The sequence below is a fragment of the Monodelphis domestica genome, chromosome 8 (genome assembly GCF_027887165.1).
Source record: "Monodelphis domestica isolate mMonDom1 chromosome 8, mMonDom1.pri, whole genome shotgun sequence".
Classification (NCBI taxonomy): domain Eukaryota; kingdom Metazoa; phylum Chordata; class Mammalia; order Didelphimorphia; family Didelphidae; genus Monodelphis; species Monodelphis domestica.
The window spans coordinates 108,406,830-108,412,829 of record NC_077234.1 but is presented as its reverse complement, the minus strand read 5'-3'; the positions used below and the strand labels follow the sequence as shown (position 1 = coordinate 108,412,829).

Genomic DNA, 6,000 nt, shown 5'->3' with positions numbered 1-6,000 from the left:
CCTCAGACACTTCCTAGCACTTCTGCCTTAGAACCAATACACAGTATTGATTCTAAGATGAAAGATAAGGGTTTTACAAAAAAGATATTGGATTGCTCACTTGACCTGCTAACAAATGAGCCTATATTTACCTTTTCCTGATCTTTCTAACCTGTCCTTTTCCACTTAGAACTAATATGCATAAAAATACCTCCTTTGAGATGCTGATTTTGCTTGATTTAAATCCCATTACTTTCTAGGTGGTGATCATGTGACTAGTGGGATATTAAGATCATCATTCCATAGGCTAGATGTTTTCTCTTTTATCTTGCCCTTTCCTGCTGGATAATTGGAAGCAGAGCCCCTGGGTTCCAGATCATTCTGAGATGACTGATGTGAGCCATGACACAACCTCTCCTTTGGTCTTTCTGTTAACATGATCTCATCCTCCCAGACTAATCATCCTATTTTCTCTTTGACCTACCTGTTGTGACCAACATAGCTTTTCAAATCTCCATTCTTGCTGCTTTGCATTTCATGTCCAGACTCAGCTGAGGCTAGACTTTAAGACTTCTAACATTTTCCCAATAGAACCAGGTCACTATTGTGTATTTGTTCTCATTTATAGGCCTTTGCTTCTAGAATCATGACCAATAGCACTTTATCATTTTCAAAGTACTTTAATACACATTGTATTTTTGTTTGATCTCTGAATAATTCTAGGAAGGTCAAATACAGACTAGAAGAGCTCCTTATGGTGAATGGGATAATAACAGGAGGATCAAAAGAGAGAAGGTAGAATGACTCAACTCTTATTTTCTTTCTATTTTCTTTGTCAAGGAGAGCAATCTTCAGAATGCAGAATACAAGACAAAATGCTCAACAGGGAATTGAAACCCTATATAAATGAAGAGCTGTAAGAAGAGTAGTTGTCTAACCACAACAAATATATGTAATCAGACCTAGATGAACTTCATCCCAGGGTAGTGACCAAAATTGTAGATCAGATGGCTTAGCCACTGATGGTGATCTTTGAAAAATCATGAAGTGACTGGGGCAGATGAAGTTGAGGATTAGATTTGTGAACTCTCAGTGCATCTTAAGCCTGTGAAGAGGAGAAGTTCATTGTTTGGGGCAGGGGAAGTTTGGGGACAACACTGTATTGGCCTTGAAAATACCTGGGCTATCATGTAGGGGATGAGTAAGAAGCAAGGGCTACTGTGCTTATAGTGGAGATGGGGGACAAGGAACTGGGTTCTCATCTTGCCTCTAAAAGGCATCCCTCCATACTTTCAATTCGGATGCAATCATTACCATGTCTCTTCTCTGCACCTTTGATTAGGGCTGTGCCCTAGAGTAGGTTGGATGTGCCTGGGAATTCCACCATACCTGGTCAGACTCTATGGCTCTACATACATCCATAGGTTCCCCCTAGGCTTAGAATGCAATTTTTTCTCACCTTCTCCTCTTAGGATCCTTAATTTTCTTTCAAGTCTTAAACTGAGGTTTAAATTACTTCCTCTAGGAAACTTTTATGATCCTGTTAATTTTTTCCATCCTAAAATATTTTGCACAGACTTATCTCTAAAAATACCATATTCTAACCCTAACCCCAGCTCCCATCCTAGAATGTCTTTCCTTATGCCTTTGTGTCCCCTACATTTAGTATTTTGCATGCAGTAGGTGCTTAATAATTAAATTAAACTGTATTAAAGAAGGAAACTATAAGTAAATTGGGTGAACACAGAATAGTATACCTGTCAGATCTTTGGAAAAGGAGAGATTTCAAGACCAATCAAGAGTTAGAAAAGATTACAAAATATAAAATAAATAATTTTGACCATATTAAATTTAAAAAAAAGTTTTTGTACAAACAAAACCAATGCAACCAAAATTAGAAGGGAAGCAACACATTGGGGAAAAAATCTTTATAACAAAAACCTCTGACAAACATTTAATTACTCAAATATATAAGGAGCTAAATCAATTGTATAAAAAAATCAAGCTATTCCCCAATTGATAAATTGGCAATGGACATGACTAGGCAATTTTCAGATAAAGAAATAAAAACTATCAATAAGCACATGAAAAAGTATTCTAAGTCTCTTGTAATTAGAAAAATAAAAATCATAAGAACTGCAAAATACCAATTCACATCTAGAAGATTGGCTAAAATGACAGCAAAGGAAAGCAATGAATGTTGGAGGGGGTATTGCAAAATAGGGACATTAATGCATTGCTGGTGGAGTTGTGAATTGATCTAACCATTCTGAATGACAATTTGGAATTATGCTCAAAGGGCTTTAAAAGATTTCCTACCCTTTGATCCAGCCATAGCACTGCTGGGTTTATACCCCAAAGAGATAATAAGGGAAAAGATTTATACAAAAATATTCATAGCCATGCTATTTGTGGTGGCAAAAAAAATTGGACAATGAGGGGATGCCCTTCAATTGGGGAATGGCTGAACAAATTGTGGTATCTATTAGTGATGGTGTACTATTGTGCAAAAAGGAATAATGAACTGGAGGAATTCCATGTGAACTGGAATGACCTCCAGGGATTGATGCAAAGTGAAAGGAGCAGAACCAGGAGAACATTGTACACAGAGACTGACACAGTGTGGTACAATCAAATGTAATGGACTTCTCTACTAGCAGCAATGCAATGATACAGGACAAGTCTGAGGGACTTACAAGAAAGAATGCTATCCACATTCAGAGGAAGAACTGTAGGAGTAGAAATGGAGAAGAAAAACAACTTGATCACATGAGTTGAGGGGATATGATTGTTGATGTAGACTCTAAATGATCACCTGAGTGCAAATATCAATAATATGGAAGTAGTTCTTGATCAATTACACATGTAAAACCCAGCTGAACTGCCCCTTGGCTACAGAAGAGGGGTAGGAGGAGAGGAGGGAAAGAACATGAATCATCTAACCATGGAAAAATTCTCTTAATTAAATAAAATTTTAAAAAATTAAACTGGATTTAAAGGAGGGAGTCAGGATTCACTTTTAAATATAATCCCAATTGTGACTCTCTTCTATTCCTTTTTATGGGTATTCCTACTTAGTTCAAGTACATGGAATTTTAGGAGTACATGTATGGCTATATGTCCAATACAGAATCAGAGGCAGTGAGGCAGCACAGTGGACAGAATGTTGGGCCTGGAATCAGGAAGACTTGAATTCAAATGTGGGCACACACTTACTAACTGTGTGACCATGGACAAGTCACTTAACCCTGTTTGTCTCATTTCCCTCAGCTGTCAAATGAGCCGGAGAAGGAAATGGCAAACCACTTCAGTGTCTTTGCCAAGAAAACCCCAAATGGGGTCACAGAGTCAGATATAACTGAAATAACTGAACAACAATACAAAATCATGGATTTGGAGCTGCAAGGGACTTTAGAACACATCCATTTTCTATATAAAGAAAACGGATCTCTGAGTAGTTCAGAGACTTGTCTGAGGGCACATGGACGGCAAGAGGCTCTGGACTAAAGCTTCTTCCTCCTGATGCGGGGTCTGTTTGCACAGGACCTTTCTCTGGGAATGGCAGATCCCTCACTGCTACTTTCTGTTCCAGAGTGACCTGTGCGCATTTAGCCTTCTACGGAGGCTAGACGCCTCCGCGGCAGCTCTGGATACCCGCCTTCAGTCTCAGGTGGAGAAGCTTAGAGGTAATCGCGGACTAGATCCACCAGCAAGTTCTTCTGGAGCATCTCCTCCCTGGGTAACCTCAGAACTTTGTTCGGGTTTCTGCGGAGACCGCTTCGTATCCGTCGGGAGACCAGGGTTCACAGTTGCTATCTCCAGGGTAGAAACTTCCCGAATGCCATTGAGCAACGCTCCTTACCTGTTTTCCCCAATAAGCCCAAATACCGATGGTGGTGTGAGTGTTCCTTAAGACTTTTCCATAGCATAAATAGCAATAGGAAATCAACTCGAAAGATAATTTATGAAAGCAACCTTTCTTGGTGTTTGAAAATATGCCAGCACAGCTAGCAGAAAACACTCAGGGTTTTTATGGATTTTTTTTTTTGTCATTTTGGTATAATAACCACCTGTAGTCATTAACTCTCCATCTTCATAGCGCAGGGCCCCAAACATCTGCCACTGCTGCTGACAAGTCCCTCTGCAGATTTAAACTTTGTCACTGAAAAAGAAGTTTCATCTCAGCTTTCAGGAAATATGCACAAATTGTATTTAGTCAAAGCCCTGGGAATAGCTGACCCTTTCTGTTCCCTCCGGTGACACTTAGTTTGTATTGCACATTTGGCACAAGTGACATATTACTTTTTGTCTCCGAGATTTATATATTTGATGTATCTCTTTGGAGAGCTCCTTCAGTGCAGTCACCAAAGGTAACTTTGGGGCAATAATGATGGAGCAAGGAGGCGACAGGCTGCAGGTGCAGAATGAGGCATACATTTTAGACAGGACGGACAGCAGCTAGGCAGGAAACACATTTTTAATAACTGTTTCCCAAGTTCTAGGCACTGGGCCAAGTCTCTCGATGGTCCTTACCCTTAAGGAGCTTACATTCTAAAGGGAGAGAGAGGAAGAAAACACACAAATGTTTAATTATATATGATATATACATAATAGATTCTGGTCATCTGAGAGAGTAAGGCATGAGGAGCTGAATGAAGGAGAGGAAGAAGGGAAAAAGAGGGGAGGAGGGAGTAAGAATTTATATATTGCCTTTTCTGCGCCAGGCACTGAGTACAACTATCATCTCATTTGAGCTTCACAACAATCCTATGAGATAGACGCTTTATTTATCCCCATTTTACAGTTAAGGAAACTAAGACAAATAGAGGTAAATGGCTTAAGTGAGTGTTATACAACTACTAAGTGTCTGGGGGATAATTTGAACTTTTGGTTTTTTTCTGTCACCAGGCCAATTCTTCTCTCCACCATACCTTCCAGCTACCAGAGGGTACTGGGAAAGACCATGTGTTGACTTGTTTTTGCTTGAACTTATTTGTTACAGGACTGAATTCTACTTAATTAAGGGAGTCATTGGGATATTTTTTTAAAAAAGTGAATTATACTTAGTTTTAAAGAAAACATCTTAAAAGGAAATGAAGTTCCTTGAGAGGTGGCCTTAGACCTCCCTGCAAAGTGCCTGTTTCAACTAATGCGTTGTTGGTAGAGTTGTGAACTGATCCAATTTTGATCCAGTTTGGAGAGCAATTTGGAGCTATGCCCAAAGAATTATAAAACTGAATACCCTTTGATCCTGTAATATCTCCACTGGGCCTATAACCCAAAGAAATAGTAAAAATAAAAAGGGAAAGGACCTACTTGCATAAAAAAAAATTATAGCAGCTCTTTTTGTAGTGGCAAAGAACTGGAAATTGAAGGGATATCCAATTGGGGAATATTTGTGGTACATGTTGTACATGTTGAACACATTGTGGTACATGTTGGTGATACTAGTATGCTATAAGAAATGATAAGCAAGAGGATTTCAGAAAAAAAGCTGGAAAGATCTGTGGGAACAGATGCAGAGCAAAATAAGCAGAACTAGGAGAATATTAGACACAATAACAGCAACATTGTATGATGATCAACTGTGAAAACTTGGCTTTTCTTAGCAATGCAATGACCTGGGACAATCCTGAAAGATACAATGCAGGAAATGCTATCCACCTCCAGAGAAAGAGCATTGGAGTTGGATGAATGCAGATCAAAGTATATCTTTCACATCAGTGTATTTATGGATTTTTTTTTTGAGGTGGGTTGGTTATATTTGAGTGTGTTCTTATTACAATGACAAATATGGAAGTGTGTTTTGCATGACAAAAAATTATCTGGTCAAAGGTGATTACTTTGTAAACATTTATTAGACAAACAGACTTTCCCTGGAGCTTGTTAAATCCATATTAGTACTGGGTATAGAATTGGTGCTGAATAAACAGAAAAGAAAAAGAAAGTAAGGAAACCAAGGAAACGGCTCTTGTTTCTTGGGCCTGTCTCCTTAATTGCAGTCATAAAATGAGTATAGCA

General features: G+C 38.8%; 1 long non-coding RNA gene across 1 annotated transcript in view; it reads right to left on the bottom strand.

Moving 5' to 3' along the window:
- Window positions 1–1,905: 1,905 nt before the first annotated feature.
- Window positions 1,906–6,000, bottom strand: part of LOC103098481 (uncharacterized) — a 56,105-nt gene continuing 52,010 nt past the window's right edge. Inside the window, exon 4 of the long non-coding RNA XR_471601.3 lies at window positions 1,906–4,530. This is a non-coding gene — a long non-coding RNA (uncharacterized LOC103098481). The remainder of the gene's footprint in view (window positions 4,531–6,000) is intronic.